General features: G+C 37.4%; 1 protein-coding gene across 8 annotated transcripts in view; it reads left to right on the forward strand.

Moving 5' to 3' along the window:
- MARCHF1 (membrane associated ring-CH-type finger 1) overlaps window positions 1-17,448 on the forward strand; it is a 237,674-nt gene that overhangs the window by 17,188 nt on the left and 203,038 nt on the right. The window contains exon 2 of one of the 8 annotated variants that reach the window (XM_071807733.1): window positions 2,004-2,049. The exons of the other annotated variants lie outside the window; for them this stretch is intronic. The gene's annotated coding sequence lies outside the window, so the exon portion shown is untranslated. The remainder of the gene's footprint in view (window positions 1-2,003; window positions 2,050-17,448) is intronic. 8 annotated transcript variants of the gene reach the window in all.

The following is a 17,448-nucleotide window of genomic DNA, read 5'->3' on the forward strand; positions in this document are numbered from 1 at the left end:
TATGTAGGTTGGAGATTGTTTGATTGACAGCATACCTTGTACACAAAGCAATAACAAATGGTTAATTTAGGTCTTTTTTGGAAAGCCTGGCTAGATCTGCTGCTCTAATTGCCTTTCTGGACATCAGTGTTTGTTTACTTACAGGAAGATTTGAGAATAAATTTGGTGTTCAGTGTGACTTACCTACTTCTGCTTTGATTCTCTGTTTTATCTTCCTCAAGTTACTTTGGCTCAGAAGATATCTTGTTCCTTCAGTCTAAGTCCTCTTTTATAATTTTGTTAGTTTATATACTGTATATATACTGTACATACTAATTAATTGTATTTGTTGTGAACTTGAGTTCTCTGTCAGCAAAGAGCATTCAATGTGAGGCTCATTAACTGTTTGAAATATGTGTAGTGGATAAACTGGTTTTGGACAGATGCCAAAATCCCTTACATTAGGGAAAAAGATTACCTACCTACATATCAATATTGGTGTTGTGGAAAGCCCTGAGCATATAGCCTGCTCTCTAGTTCATGGCCCAAATCAAGACAGAAGAGAAAAATGCTGTAAATGCAGGAAATAAAAATATTCTCTATGAGGAAAAATGTCAGCTGTTATACATAAAGATATTGTGTGTTGGTATTCAAGTATTCTTTGGAAACATTCTTATATGGTGCATTGCCACAATGAAAGACTAAAACCTGAGGTTTATGGGATAACGGAGAACCGTATTTGCAGAAAAAATAAACCCAGGTGATGTCCAGCTCTCGGTCCTTGAGGCTGGCTCTAGATCAGTGTTTCAAGTTATGAGGAGAGGACATCACAAGAGGAATAGAGCTGAGTGTGTGGTGGTGTGGAAGCTGTATAGGCAGGAAGGGCCCAGGCACCACGTCCTGGAGAGTGGAGGTGAGTGGCTGTAGTTGCCTCTACAGCAGGCCTCATTTTGTCTTCAAAAGCTTCAGCCAGCAAACATAATGTTTTTAGCTAGTTTGGCTGTGAAGCTCCATTGCTCTTTGTTAAGTGAAGATATGTTGGATAGGCTCTGTTGTGCTTCTTTTATACTTTCAGCAATTCTGAAATGTGTCTTCAAATAATATTTGTTGTGACATACTTAACATTTTTTAGTAAAAATAAAAGTGCTTTATGGGATTTTTTAAGTCCTTTTGCAAATTTCCATTGGATAATGCATTTTACAATTTTTGCAAAATATGACAATCTATGTCAGTTGAATCAACCCACACTTGATTTTTAAAATTCCAGTTCTTGGGAAAGAGACCAGATAGAGCTAGAGATAACTCTTTAATTACTGTAGAACATAGCAACAAATGTTCCTACAAGGACCATCAGGCACCTCAGTTCTTTGGGGCTAGTTGCATGGGCTGAGAGATTTGTTGTTGATGGTCATAAGCTTTTGGCTTCTTTACTGAGATTTCCAGGAATGGCAGTTTGTGCTGTTGGTGATGCTTACCTTTGCTAAAACCTTTATAGAGATCTGTAACAGGAATGTTAGGGTTGGTATTAATGATGTAGGAATGGAAACGGGTATTTAACCACAAGAAGCAGCAGCAGAAGGGTTGAAAGAAAGGCCTGTATCAATAATGAACAACAGCTCTCCAAGGATGCACCTCCCAGGACAGTATTGCCAGTGGTAAAACTGAGGAATGTGTCAGTTACATTGAGACCAGAATGCCTGCCTTCTGAAAGAGTAGATGACTTGTCAGTAGAAGTTTGTCATGTGTATCATGTCTTTTCCTACTTTCCTATCAGAAAACCAGACTGTAGACCATATATATTCCAAATGATGAAAAACAGAGTAGGAAACAACCTGGCCTAAGGTTTATGGAGGCTGAGGTAAGTAGGGTACTGGTATAGAGGACAACTCCACAGTGGCTGCTGGCTCCTAAAACCTATGAAGATCCATCCAAAAAACTAGTTTGTTGCTGGCAGTTGAGAAGAAACCTGAGAATACAGTGAGAACTTGATAGCTGGTGTCTCTTGTCCTCTTTGTCACATACAGGTGATCCTGGCCAAACCACTTGGGCATACATGTCACTTGTGTGTAGGTGAGTATGAGACTGTGAGTGAATTAAATCTTTGGAAAGATAAGTGCAAGCGGGATATTTGCAAATTAATGTCTTCCTGTTTCACAAGAACTGATATAGAATTTTCCTACAGTAACTTTCCCTATACTATCTAATGCTTACTTGTATCATGCTGAAATTAAACCACTGTCCAGCCACGGATGGGAACTGTCTTCACTTTCCCTACTAACATGAGAACTGTTGGTAGGGTTAGGAGGTATCAGAGGAAGAAATGGGCCAAAACACTCTTATGGCTTTCAAAAGTCTTGTGTGACACCAGCTTACGAAAATTTAAACAATAAATGAAAAACAGGTCGGAGGGGAAGAGAAAAAGACTGGACAGTGGGTTACTGAGTATCTTGTATTAAATTAGGCAATTTATTTTTAATATAGACGTATTTTTATTTTTTATTGTAATATATCAACATTATCAGTAATATTATTAAATTATTCAAATTATTATTAAAATTGTCAATGTCATTAATAGATCAATGTAACATAATTCCAGTATATTATTTTATTGTATTTTATTATTATTTTTAATACAGGCATTTTAAAATGGGTATACAGGATTCCTAAAGGTACCAGAATCCTTCAATGTGATTAAGAAACCCTGGGAGTGCAGGAGGCTGTTGAACCTTTGTCCTCCTTGGCTATTTCAGCACCAAAATGTGGTATTATCACTGTCAGGTTCCCTCTTTTCTCAAGAGGTGTGTTATCACTGACGTTAGCTTCAGACTAGATAATAAGCAGGAAATGTAGAGAACAAGTAGGGGACAGCAAGAGGCAGCTATTTTTATAGAGTTCAGACAGTTATGTCAGGAACAGGTGTGGTGAGCAAGAGGCATTTTGCAAGCCAGAAGAGTAGCCGTATGGCACATGCTATATTTTTCTGAACTGTCTTTTCAGACTGAAAAAATATCACTGAGATGAACATTTATACTTCTGTACTTGAACATGCATTAGGTTTGGTATATGTTCAAACGTATGCAACACACTCGTGGGAATGTCTGTGTAAGGAAACAAATAGATTTACTGTGTAGCAGGGATTTTTTTAGGTTATTTATAGCATGTAAAACAGTTTGCCATTTACTTGTTTGTTTTGTATGCTTGTTTAATGTTGAGCAGACTATAACATGGTACTTTTTCTGCATGTAACCTATTGTTTTCCAGGGCATTGTATGTAGTGTAATTAGCTCCCCAGGGTGAAGAGGGGAAATTCTTGGACTGCAGTTCTTTAAAGTGTCTGATTGCTTCTGTGTGTCCCTACAGCTTGGCTGGAAAGGAACATGGTTCCATAGCTAAATCAAGGAACACTTTTAAAACAACCCCCCAAAATTTCTCTATCTTTTTTTCTATTTTTTTGTTGGAAGACTTTAAAGTAATTCTGAGCTTTTATTTTGTTTGTGTTTTGGAGCAAAAAAAAAGTTTCCTAATTCGTTAAACTTGGATAATGATCCTGGGTAGCAGACATACTGAATTTCTTATATGAAGTCTTTTCCTAAATGTTTATATAGCAAACGTGTGGTTTGTTCTGTATTATGTGTTTTTTTTCTGAAGTTACACATCTGGGAGACAGTGTGGTGGTTTAACTGTGTTAATACTTTATTTGGACTTCTTTCTTTCTTTTTTTTTTTTTTTTTTTTTGATAGAGGGATGCTTTGGATTTCTTAGTTGTTGAGGGAGTGCAACTGAATCACTGTGCTGAGAGTAACAAGAAAATAATGCCTTATTTCATGCTTGCAGGAGTGGAGCCTTGGGCAAAATGGTTATTTTTAACTTGCCTGTTGAGAGAATGGTGTGTTAGAAACATTGACCTTTGACTTAAGCCGAGAACTAAAATCTGTCTAATGAAAAAGCTGCCAGAAACAAAAGGTCATAGAAAATGCAATGAACTTTTTAACTCCTCAAGAAAAAATTCTCAAAGTACTGTAATTCCCTGTAGATTTGCCTAACCAGAACGACATTTGTGTCGCCATTTACTGAACGCAATTTTACTTTTATTCATAGTCTCCATACAGTTATAAAACTTATGTGTAGAATAGGGTTATGGAAACAGTGCAGCCTAAACAATGTGTTTGATTCCTTATGAGTTATGTCAAATTGGGTCAAAAATTTATCATCCCGAATCAATTCAGTAATAGCTGACCTTGGATGTATTATTTTTCCTTCCTGTTTCCTAGCAACAGGAAACTTTTCTGCAAGATGACTATTTAATATCCCAATCTATTCTAGAAGCTTTTATACCTGAATAGGAACAGATGGTCTAAGGAAATTTACTTTGCAACAATAGAGATAGGGAGTATCTATAGATTATTTTTCCTTATTTTATACCCTATTGTCCTGCACTTACAATTATATAAAATCTCATAGCTGTGTGCTCTTACAGCTGTGATTACATTCCTTATACAAAGTGCTAGAATATGTATAATTTATTTTGTAAGTGTTGAACTGTATCTGAGTAAATGAAGAAAGCAATGTAATGCCTGGGACTATGCTGTTCATTTGACATTTGCTTACTCTCTCACTCTCAAAATTTATCATGTACAGTGGTTTTCTTTCTCCTTTATTATGGATTCCAAAGATTCTTTATATTTTGATGAGAATAATATTTTTTTAAAATATTATTTTTAAATGAATTGATGTTCACATAAAATATAAATTATATAGTTAAGGACACTGAAATTTGGATCTCTGAAACATCAGCTTGTGACTATTTTATTATTGGCCCAATGGAGAAATTATTCCATTGTTTATTTTTCTGGTAGTATGAGACTTTTTACTTCCAGAGAAGCAGGTAGAATCCTGGATTTTTCTATGTGAATTTAAAATTAGTACATGAACCTTGACTCTGACTTTATTACAGCCACCTGTAAAGGAGAGAATAACAAGACCTGTTCTCTTCTAATTCTTTCTCAAAGTCCTGTGTGGAACCTTTCCTTCCTAGCTCCTGAAGTTCTCCATACAAAGAAAAGGTACCTCCCCTCCATCACTTGGTTGCTGTCTTAAGAATAATCCAGTAATGATGCTCATAAATGCCTGACAATGTAGTAATCTGATTTTCTGTGATTGCTGGTTTGTCCTGGAGATGGCTCTTGTCATGTAAGTTCTGATTAACAGGTGGACATGTGACATCAGTTTGGTGAGGAGTGCTGCAGTAGTGTGTGTACATGCATATATTTATATATGTATATAAATATAGTACATAAATGACACAGCGTTATGGCGTGGGTCTTTTGGCGAATCATCTGGTGCAATTTTTTTCTCCTTGTTGGACTATGTCATGCTTTGTTTATTATCAGTGACTACCAAAACTGTATAAACTATAGGTTGAGCTTGTTTTTGACAATCTAAAAGACCTGCTGCCTGGCCTGCTCTTGAAGTTTCATCACTTATCACCACTTAGTCTCATCATCTAAAGTGAAGGGTGCTCAGTAGCCTTTGCTAGAGCTTTATAGCTGCATAGCATGATATGAGGCTGTTCCCCACCATGAGATGTCATTTACATCTTTCATCCCTATTGTTGTATTTGCATGTTGAGGGTTACTTTAGCCTAGAAATATTACTACTTGCAACTTTTGCTTGTTGCAAGAAAAGTCAATGTCATCTTTATTTGGTTCCATTGAAGTAAAATTCTTCTGGCTTCTCACATGTTTACATGAAATATTTTCAAATGAAACTCAGGTGTGGAGCTTTACTGTCACTTTTTCACCATCAGAGAGGAGCACTTCCATTTTGTTTTGCCCCTCTTACTTCTGTTTTAATTAGTTGGTTGGGCTGAATGAAATCTGGAGTTTTTTCTTTGATGTATTCCACCTCATCTGCCCCATTCCCAGATTTGGCATTAAAAAATTAATTTGAAGTTTAAAACAGGGTCACACTTTGGGAATGATAAAACTTTTTGTTTAGGAATGTTTTTGTGTTTCCCAGTGAATCTTTCTGAGCATTGAGTCTGTTCTAAGTCATATATCTGGTGGTGGTGTGTTCAATCCCAAGAGAAGCAGGAAAGAAGGTGAGAAAAGTGAAAGTGGGAAATTTTTTGGTTTTGTTTTTCTTCTTTCTGTCATTTCTCCCATTATCTTTAAAAAGGAATGATAGAAAAAGAGAGCATAGCTTTTAATAGGTACTTAATCTAATGTTAAAAATAGAATGTATGGAATATAAGCTTTTGTTCTTGAAATCCTTCATGGGAAATGGCCATGTGTAGCTGCCTGAGTAAGTTAGTTGCCTGGTACATTATTTTGCTTTTCCATGTTTGTTTGTTTGTTTGTTTGTTTTGAGAGGTACCTCATTAATAAGAGCAAAAGGAGTAAATTTCCAGACCTTGTTATTACATCAGTCTCTTCAATGCAGAAATTATAACCTTTCGTCAAGAAATGGTTGGTGGTTTTCGTATGACTAGGAAGATTAGTCAAGGAAGGAAAAACTCTTCAGTCTTAAAGGAGTATTGTCACAAAGCACATAACATGAACTTTGAGGGACTGGAGAAGTAAAAATTAGAGTTTTTCTTTAGGGGAGAAGAAAACCCTCCCCTGATGTGCGGTGTGTGCTTTGGGTGTGGGTGGGTTGTTTTGTATTTTTTCCCCTCTCTCCTGAATTACAGATCTTTATGAATACTTCAATACATAGTACTCGGAGCACATCTGCTCACTGTTATGTTGCCGTTCACTGATACACCTCAATATTGTTTAACTGGATCGCAGTAGTTACTTGAAGGGTTTTAGTATTCTGAGTGGTTCAAGTCATGTTAGGTGAGAATTTACTTTGATCTCTAAGATCACTGTTAGAATTACTAGAGAAATCAAGTCTATAATTGTATCTTTCAAAACCAGATTGTTGCGGTAACAGGTTTTTTTTTGATTGTTTGTTTGGTTTTGTTTAGTGTGTTTTTTTTTTTTTTAAATAAGGCAGCATTTTGAAAGACTTGACAAAAGGTGTGAGTGTTGAGAGTGTACTTCAGTTCTGGACTATGTAGGAGAACAAACCCTGGCCACCTGACTGTCTGCCACAGACTACTACTGACTATTGCATCAGACTCAAATCATGTCTCTTCCTAAGGCACATGATAAGTCTTTTCTAGCCACGGAGTCATCATTTCACTGTGACAAGAGATGTACGTGTTCTTCACCTGTTGGCTCACTAAGCTTCAGTTTCTCTTTTTCCTTTTTTGTTCTTCCTCTTTCTAGCCTGGCTGAGTCCGAAAAAAAACCCCAAGCAACCCAAAGAAAACCCACCAACAAGACCCACAAGCCGAAAAATCCCCACAACCCTGGCCCCTCAAACAAAACACAACCAACCAACCAACAAGCCCCTACCACAAAAGAAATAAAACCCTAGAAGCTTATAAAAAGTTCTGCTCTTTAATGTTATGATAAATTCTAAATTAAGGGATAGCTGCTGGATCAGCTAGTTTAATCTATATCAATGTATAATCTCAAAATAACCATATCAAAATGTTAAAGAAAGGGAGAACATGGATTGATAACATTGTAGTGTTTAAAGCACATCAGTGTTCTTTTCATGCATTGTATTGCTCTTTAAACATTTTAATTTACAAGGTGGCCCTTTCTTACTTTGCTTATTTTAGATTTCTTAATCAGGAATGTAACTTACTCCCACTGTCCTCTATAAAAATAACCTGATGATGTCACAGTTCACTTCTTAATTTGAAAAGCTGGATACCATATGTAATCCATTCTAACATAACTCATCTGTCACATTCACTTTTATTAACATACTTCAGCATCTGTTGACTGGGTCCCGATAGATGTCATCACTAGTGCAATTTAGGATTCATGATTCATCTTTCTATATCAAGCAGACAAAACTTACCTCGGTCTTGTTGAGTTTTTTGTCCTGAAAGGGTAAATACAATAGTGATAACTACAACAATAATGTATAAAAGACCCACTTTATTGATACAGGTGTATTTTTTGCTGACTTAGAGGCGTGTTTTTGGTATGTTCTACATTATTTGAACTCAGTGAAGGTAACTGCTGTTTTATCAAGATATTTGTTATACCAGTTGTTTAATAATTTGGTTTTAAATCCCTCTCAATTCCTCATTTCATTCTTATATCACTAATTTATTTCTCTTTTATTATCATCTAATGTAATGTAGCCTTTTATGCATGTTTATGAATTTTTTCTTATTGTTCAATCTCAGTTTTAGCAAATTGTGAATTCTTTGTGTGTACTCATGCTACGTGATCTTGCATGGTTATTCAGGTAATACAAAACTAATTTCCATGAAAATGAGAGTATTTGTAGTTTGTCTATGAAGTTAGATGCAGCAATATAAACCTGCAAACATTTGATTCTCTGCAGATGTCTATAAGCAAGGCCATCAAATATCGATAACCAACATTTTTCTGCTATAAAACTAGATCATAATGTTAATAGCATGTGGTGGTCTGTTATAATCCAAAAGCCCCAAGAAGCCTGTTAGGAGAATGTTTCAAATGAAGTATATCTGTGTTGTCTATTGCTGCCTATTCAGTCCTTCTGCATACCACCAATGTAAATGCAGCATGTCTGTCAAACTTTATAAAATAAACATGCTTGTTAAAGTTTCTTCTAGTTTTCACACATCCTATTCTAGGCCTGAGAAAAGTGTCTGAGGCATTTGCAGCAGCTCATTAGGGTTTTCAGAACCAGTGTAACCCCTTACCCCACCCTTGTTTTCATCCCTGTGTGAGATAAAGTAGGTTGTTGCTCATAAATTTAAAAAAAGGAGAAAAAAAATCCATCACCCCAGTACTCTGAAGCTAAAACAAAGAAACAAAAAAAATCCCTAAGTCGAAACCATCAAACCTTGTTATTTACCTAATTGACTTAGTCTTCAATTATTTGTCTTCAGGTTGTTTTTGCTTCTTGGGAGGAGGGCAAATCCAGTGCATCTGGCAGCTTTTTTTTTGTTTGGCTGTCATATTACAACAGCTGCTTGGCTATCTTCTGTGAACACCCACAACAGTAAAAATGCTTTAAATTTTTAAAATATGTCAGAATTCACAAATACCCACACAGAAACTTAGAGTATAGTGTATCATCTAATAATTCTTCTGAGTTTTGTCACAACTTCCTTGAGATTGTCCCTCTGTCCTTTCACTTTTCAGTGAATATTGATGAAAGGGAAAGGAAGACAAATATATAGATTCTTGGCTTGTGGTAGCAGTTGATCTGTGGCCCTCCTGGGATATTGGCCAATACAGAATTGATCATAATTTTCACATCAAAAAATCTTGAGGAAAATTTGGAACAGTCCACATTTTTTAATGAGTAACTTCTTCCTTCCGACTTGTGAAATGCTTTTTGAAGCCTATGGAATATGTGACAAACATCTATGAAGACATATAGAATCATAGAGTTATTCAAGATGAAGGGTGCCTGTGGTGGGTTGACCTCCACCAAGGGCCAAACACCAACCCAGCATCTTGCTTACTCTGCTCTCCCATGGGATAAAGAGAAAATAGAAGGAAAGTGAGCATACTCGTGGATCAAGACTATGACAGTTTAATAGCGAAAGCAAAAGCCTGATGCTTAAGCAAAGCAAAAAAAAATAAATTCATTCACTACTTCCCATAGGCAGGTAGGTGTCCAACCACTTCCTGGAAAGCGGGGTCTCCATATTGCGTAGCAAATGCCATAACCATCAATGTCTGTCCTTCCTCCTCCTTTCCCAGAGATTTTATTTCAGAGCATGACATCATACAACATGATCAGTACAGGTCAGCTGTCCTGGTTGTGCCCTCTCACAGCCTCTTGCCCACCTCCAGCCTACTGAATTGATGCTGTGCTAGCATAGTTCAACAATAACTAAAATGTTGGTGTGCTACCAGCACTGTTTTACCCACAGGTACAAAGCATAGCACTATAAGGGCTAGTCTGAAGAAAGTTAACTCCATTCCAGCCAGACCCAGTATGATCTCCACCCCTTATGCCATACCATTTCTGTACCGTCTGAAATTGATCTGGTCCAGCTGCCTGCCCAGGGCAGGGTCAGTTTTGAAGATATATGTGCTACTTTGGACCTTGTCCACTTGTTCTTAATATTTTCAAGGGTGAAGATTCATCAGGGTTCCAGGGCAACCTGTTCATGTTTTTGATGACGATTACTGTGAACCATTTTTTCTTTGTCTATAATGATAATCTCCCTTGCTACAGTTTGTCTGTTGCCTTTCATCTTTATACTGTGCATTTCTCAGCAGGTCTGGCTCTGTTTTTAAACAGTTGAGTGTAACAGCATGATCTCCCCTTAGCTTTCTCCTTTAGAGGCTCAACAGATCCAGTTCTCTCAGCCTCTCCTTATGTATCTCACATTCTAGCCCCAGACCACCTTGTTGGGTCTCTCCTGTACCAATATGTCTTATACCAGGGAGCAAAAATGAAATACGATACTCAAGATGTGTTCTGGCAGATGTGAAGTAGAGTAATAACTTCCTCCTACTTGCTTGTTATGCTGTAACTAGTGCAGCCTAGTATGTGCCCTTAGCATTCAATTCTGCAAGGGTTCATTTTTGACTCATGTTCAAATTGTTCACCAGACCCTGGGTGTTCTTTTATGCAAAGCTGGTTTCTGATCAGTTAGCTCCCACACTGGACTGTTGCATGGGGCTATTTTGTTCCAGTTACAGTATTCTGCATTGTCTTTTGTTGACTTTTGTGGGGTTTGTCAACCTATCTCTCCAGCCAGTTGAGCTCCCTCTGAAGCACAGCTGTATCCTCTTGTGTGTGTACACCTTCTCTCAATCACCGGCAAACTTGCTGAGGTACATATATCCCATCTTCCAGGTTATTAATGAAAATGGTAAATGATTGTTTTCATTATATTGCTTATCCTGTGCTCTTACAGTCAACAAATTGAAGGGACTGTGAGGAAGTTGACTGTTGAGGTTTGCAGACTGTAATTTGTGTTGCTGCTTGAATGCAATCTGTTACAAAACAAATGGATTTCATTCATAATCAAATGTTTAGAGTAAGTCATGCATACTCATTCTTTTGGAAAGTGTTGAATGCTTGGGGAACAGGCTGAACAAAAGTAATACAGATATGAGGAAGAGGAGGAAGGAGGCTGTGAAAGCCTGAGAACAATAGAACATTTCCTTGGGACAAAGGTGTATTTTGGATATACTCCTGATTTCTTACCTGAGCATTAAAAAATGTCTATGCTTGTAATGTTTCTATTGCATTCATTTTATTTATTGTGCCCAACTTCAGCACAGGTGTAAGCATTTCTGTAAAATACCTAGGCTCCACCTGAACAGATTTAATTTATACTTGGATAAGATAGACGGAGACAGCAGTTGGTTTGTTGATTTCAGGTAGAATACAACACTAGAATAGGGTAAGACAGTTACAGTTTGCAAGATTTAATATTGTAAATGTTACATAAAATTGAATTTAATCACTGACAAAATTAGCTAATCTTTGATTATGCCCTTTTAAGCACTACTATTATTGTTGCTGTTTTGCATGCCATTTTTTTCTTTTTGCTTGTCTTTATATACCAGTAAAAAGAAAATACTGTTTACAAGTTTCCCTAATTTCTTTAGCATTTTTATTAAGCCATGTGTATAAAAGTACTTCTCCTCCCGTAAACTCTGTCACTTATGAAGCTCTTTGTAATAGTATTGGGTGAGTCTGATAACTTAGATGGTCTTTGAAAGAACAAGTATAACAAATGATTTAATCAGCAGAGAGGTGTTATTTCTTTATTCTGAGAATTTTCTTAGTATATATTTCAACACTTTGCCACTTATGGTGTGTGGTTTTTGTTAGTTTTGTTCCTTTCCTTTTTGTAATTATGGTTCTTAAAGCCAGAGATATCTTCTTTCTTTTACTAGTTCAGAAATAGTTTTTCATAAGATTATAGAATCATTTGGTTGGAAAAGGTCTTTAAGATTCTTGAGACCAACTGTTTTTGGTTTTGCTCTGCTCTCAGCCCCTCAGAGATCCTAACTCAAGGCAGGTAGAAAGATTTTTTTTTTTTCAAAAGTACCAAAGCCACTTAAAAACATGCAACCAGTTGAAAATTGATGGGCTTTATTTTCTTAAATCAAATTAGTTTTGATGTTAATTTGACTTGTATGCCTAAGATATAGGTGAAAATTCTGCAGAGACTTGCTTAGCATAACTACTTCAGAATGAGTGGAATTAATGAGCAGAAAGAATATTGGTAGATATTTAATACAGTCTACAAGTATTTTTGTGGGAGAAGCTATACTATGGCTGAAGTGCGGGAAAGATCTGAAGCCACGATGTTGTCCATAAATCTCTGTCTTCCATTACTGGGTGTTATGTACTTTAATGAAATCTGTTAAATACTTTGTTGCTGTTTTCAGTTAACTTGTGTATTTGCACTCTGAGACAAAATTATTATTCTAATTTTGGGTTACACAGTTGTAATATGCAAGATTTACTGTCCATAGGTATATTTTGCTTTGCTTACAAATGGTTTCAAATCTCAGTAGTAAGTCAGAATTGGCCTAATGAGTTCTTTTGTTGCTGTCATGGAACAAATGGGTGAGAAGAGCATATGTCAGCTTTGACATCACCCCACTTGTGCACAAGCTTGAGGAACATCTGCTGTTATGGCTCTTGATGGCTGTGACAGTTTGTTGAAAGGTCGAGAACTTTTTTGTCTCCACCTTATTTTTAAAATAGTAATGTCTTCCTGAAGATTATATTTCTTGTCAAGGGTTAGCAATAGTGTTAACTTGCCATATATGTATGCAATTCATTTTACATATAATCTGATTTCTAAATGGTGGGTCAGTGAATGCTGTAATTGTGTTTTGAATGCTTGGTAAGTGGTGTGAAACTTTCATGCTTCTCTTGTATATGCTTCTTGGTTTGCTAAGGGACTTCGGAGTCTGTGAATCTAGAATATAGTAGAAACCCAAGTAATAAATAATTATAACAAATATGTTTGTTTATGTACATCCAAATTTTACCTGACTTTGACTCGCGATACTAGCAGCTTTCTGAAAATCTTGTAATGAGTGAAGTAAACCTTGAATTCTGAAAGCCTGTCACATAAATCTTAAGTTGTTTCCTTGGATTGCCTTTATCCTTCCATTCTACACCAAATTTGGGAAGGGGTGGGAGCATGGCCCCCACAACTTTCTACTAAAGAAAACCTCCAAAAGAAGTGTGCCAGGTCTAGTTAGTTTCTTTCTGTTCTTTGCTTATTTATGTTCTTCCATATGTTCAGTGGTGAAAATTATTGCACTTCGTATTTTTCTTTCCTTTCTGTCTTCACTCTCTGTACGTTACAGTCTGTAAAGTGACAGAGTCCAAACTTGTTTCCTCACACAGTTAATTCTTTTCCCTCACATTTTATTTGGTTTCCACTAATAATATTATGCACACTTCCACTTCCCTCCATGTTTGTTGCTCAGAACTCATTGCAAGTGATTTATTATATTTTTTAAAAAGTGATTTGGTGCCTTTAGTTTTGAACTGCAAGTCTTTCATTTAGTAAACCTACCAGAATGTTTTTCCTGTGTGGAGATGCATTTTATTGGTTAATATATTGGAGGAATTTTCTGCAAAGAGAATTTTTTCTTGTTTGTTCTTTGTCTGTTGGGAAACATTGCAATGACTCCCTTTGCACTTCCTAGTTTTCTGAGCACTTGTGCCAAGGCCTGCTGTAATGTTCTGTGAATATTACAATTTGAATAGATAGAGTTGTCAAACATATGACTAATCTTTCCTTGCAACAATTCTGTTGTGTTTTGACATTCAGACAGACTTCTTTTTCATACGCGTGTAATCAATGTGATATATCTGAGTCTGCAGTATTGTTAACTTGCAGCAACCTTATTTTTCAAATAGTTTGGATTTTCTGATAGTATATAACAGTTAGCTGACTACTTTTTATTTTTTCTTTCTTCCCTCCCCCCTGCCCCACCCCACCAGGCCCCTGCCCCATTTAACTGCAGAACCAGGTAACTTCATCAAGGTAAAGTTTTGCAGAATCTTGAGGTCACTCTTTGAATACCTGGACATGTTTTGCATGTATTCTGCACAATATATGAAAACATGAAGCATAAGCTCCTTCAAAGCAGAATGGAATAAATGAGAGTACTTAAGTATTTGTTGTAATGATTCCAGAAAAATTAGGATTTAGCTGTAGATGAATTCTGGAATACCTGTTTCAGTGAAACAAAGAATGGGTACCTTTTCCTAACTAGAACTACAATGTTTGGAGTAATTTTAAATGTGCTTTTACTCACAGGATCATAGAATATTTGATGTTGGAAAGAACCTCTGGAGACCTACTTCAATCTCCCTGCAGGGAGAAGGGTCAACTAGAGCAGGTTTATGAGGACTGTGTCCCATTAGGTTTTGAGCATTCCCAAGGATGGAGACTCCACAAGTAGCCCAGGCAGAGGCTGCTTTAGTGTTTGATCCTTACAACATGTCACCCAACACTATTGGGACAGACAGGAATCTGTGCAGGGGTCAGGAGCGGGGAGGTAATGACGACACCATGTCAAAGCTTTTTCTTATGTTTGAGTGGATTTTGCTGTGTTTCATTTTGTGTCTGTTGACCTGTGACTGGGCACCACTGACAAGAGTCTGGCTCTGTCTTCTTTAGTTCCCAGCATCAGGTTTATAGACAGATGGATTAAATCCCCTGAGCCTTCTCTTTACCAGGCTGAACAATCCCAGCTCTCTCAACTTCTCCCCAAATGTGTATGATTTAAATCAGTCCTGGCAGGTCTTAAGATAATATTAAACTAAGGTAACAGTAGTTACTCAGAGTTGTGCAGAAAAGGGGCTTTGTTTGGGTGATAGGAGGATATGGAGGCTTAACTTGCAAACATAGGTAAGACTTTGGAGGGAGATGCTTTGCTATTGTCTGTACTGACCTTTATATAGGTTGACTTAGTATGTACTTGGGATCTTCAGCACATGCACTTGAATTTGAACAAAAGGATTATGCTTTTTGTTAAGTTACAATTAAAGATGCATGAAATGGAACATTTATGATCTGGTGTTTATGGAACTAATATATTTGCTTTAGAGGAGGTAAAAGAAAGAATAAAAATTGGTCCACTCATCTTATTATTAATTTCGTTGTCTATGTCTTTATTTGGTTTGTGTTTTTGTTGTTGTTGTTCACTGTGCCATTGTTTGATTCTATGAGTGCATTGTATTTTTCAATGTTGCAATGTGGTTTCAGGTTAGATAACATGCTGCTTTTTGGTTTTGGTTAAAAACACCAAAGGGTTTAAACACCAAAAGGTGTTTAAAATGTCAGTCAGGGTTGAATACTTGTGAAATACGTAACAAACAAATAATCTACATTGTATCCCTTTCCCTGTCTTTATTGAAGGAGTTCTTCCCTTTTAAGGTTTCTTTTTTAGTCACGGCATTCACAAATTTTGACTTGTTCATTTTATTCCAAAATAGTATTGGGAAAGTGATTTTAGTATTACTCTCAGGTGTTCAATAATTGTTGGTAGTGATAATGCGGTGAAAGTCAAATGGTACTCATCTGCCTCTCTTCATTTGATAGTGTTGTTTGAGCAGGGGAAAAAAAAAATTAAAAAGCTGCCTTCTGTGGAAAAAAAAGTTTATATTTGACACTATAGCATGTTGTATGACTGTCCCCCTTTTACCCCTATTTCTGCAAAACTTTCTGGTAAGTACTATATTGTGGATGGATGATGGCAGAGCGGTGGATGTGGTCTACCTTGACTTCAGTAAAGCCTTTGACACAGTCTCCCACAGCATCCTCACAGCTAAGTTGAGGAGGTGTGGTCTGGACAACAGAGTAGTGAGGTGGGTTGCAAACTGGCTTAAGGAGAGAAGTCAGAGAGTGGTAGTCAATGGTGCAGAGTCTAGTTGAAGGCCAGTATCTAATGGAGTGGCTCAGGGGTCAGTACTGGGGCCGATATTATTCAATATATTCATTAATGATTTGGACGAGGGAATTGAGCGTACTATCAGCAAGTTTGCTGATGACACGAAGCTGGGAGGAGTGGCTGACACGCCAGAAGGCTGTGCTGCCATCCAGCGGGACCTGGACAGGGTGGAGAGTTGGGTGGGGAATAACCTGATGAAATTTAACAAGGGAAAGTATAGAGTCCTGCATCTGGGCAGGAACAACCCCAGGTTCCAGTATAGGTTGGGAAATTACATATTAGAGAGCAGTGTAGGGGAAAGGGACCTGGGGGTCCTGGTGGACAACAGGATGACCATGAGCCAGCACTGGGCCCTTGTGGTCAGGAAGGCCAGTGGCATACATGGGTGTATTACAAGGGGATTGGTTAGTAGATCAAGAGAGGTCCTCCTTCCCCTCTACTCTGCCCTGGTTAGACCACACCTGGAATATTGTGTCCAGTTCTGGGCCCTTCAGTTCAAGAAGGACAAGGAACTGCTGAAGGGAGTCCAGCGCAGGGCAACAAAGATGATTAAGGGAGTGGAGCACCTCCCTTATGAAGAAAGGCTGAGGGAGCTGGGTCTCTTTAGTTTGGAGAAGAGGAGACTGAGGGATGACCTTATTAATGTTTACAAATATATAAAGGGTGAGTGCCACGACGATGGAGCCAGGCTCTTCTCAGTGGCAAACAATGATAGGACAAGGGGTAATGGGATCAAGCTGGAACACAAGAGGTTCCACTTAAATTTGAGAAAAAAACTTCTTCTCAGTGAAGGTGACAGAGCACTGGAACAGGCTGCCCAGAGGGGTTGTGGAGTCTCCTTCCCTGGAGAGATTCAAAACCCGCCTGGACATGTTCCTGTGTAACCTCATCTAGACGTTCCTGCTCTGGCAGGGGGATTGGACGAGATGATCTTTTGAGGTCCCTTCCAATCCCAAACATACTGTGATATTGTGATTTTTACCTTTTGGGGACAGAATGCCTCTACATGAACAGTAGTAGAGCGCCTCAGCCCTGCACCATATGACCATCTTTTCTGAAACGCAACCTGTTGTGAAATATTTCAGTTCCAGATGATCCTTTATTTACTGTCCAAGGAAGAGATCAAAGCCTCTTTAATCTTATATATATAGATTATTTTTTAATACTGCAACAAATTGATTTATTAAGTTCATAAAAATTTTGAGTTTTGTTTTGTTTTTTAATTTTTTTGTTTTTAATTTTCCCTATCTGCTCCCTGTTTTTCCTCCCCTCCCAGCCTCTCTGTCAGTGTTTAAAGATAAAGAAGATAAAGACAGTAACATATGGGAGGGTGGCTGGTGTGGAGGGTGATAAGATCATTACAAGGGTTTATCAGTAGTAGTAAGTTGTCTATCCTTTCCCAAAGTTTGCTGAAGATTTGATGTGAGGTGTGTTTGTCTGTTTCAACTGGCTTGAAAAATATATTTTGAGGTACTCAAGCCTCAAATTTACATGGGAATAGTCACTC

The sequence above is a fragment of the Patagioenas fasciata genome, chromosome 4 (genome assembly GCF_037038585.1).
Source record: "Patagioenas fasciata isolate bPatFas1 chromosome 4, bPatFas1.hap1, whole genome shotgun sequence".
NCBI lineage: Eukaryota > Metazoa > Chordata > Aves > Columbiformes > Columbidae > Patagioenas > Patagioenas fasciata.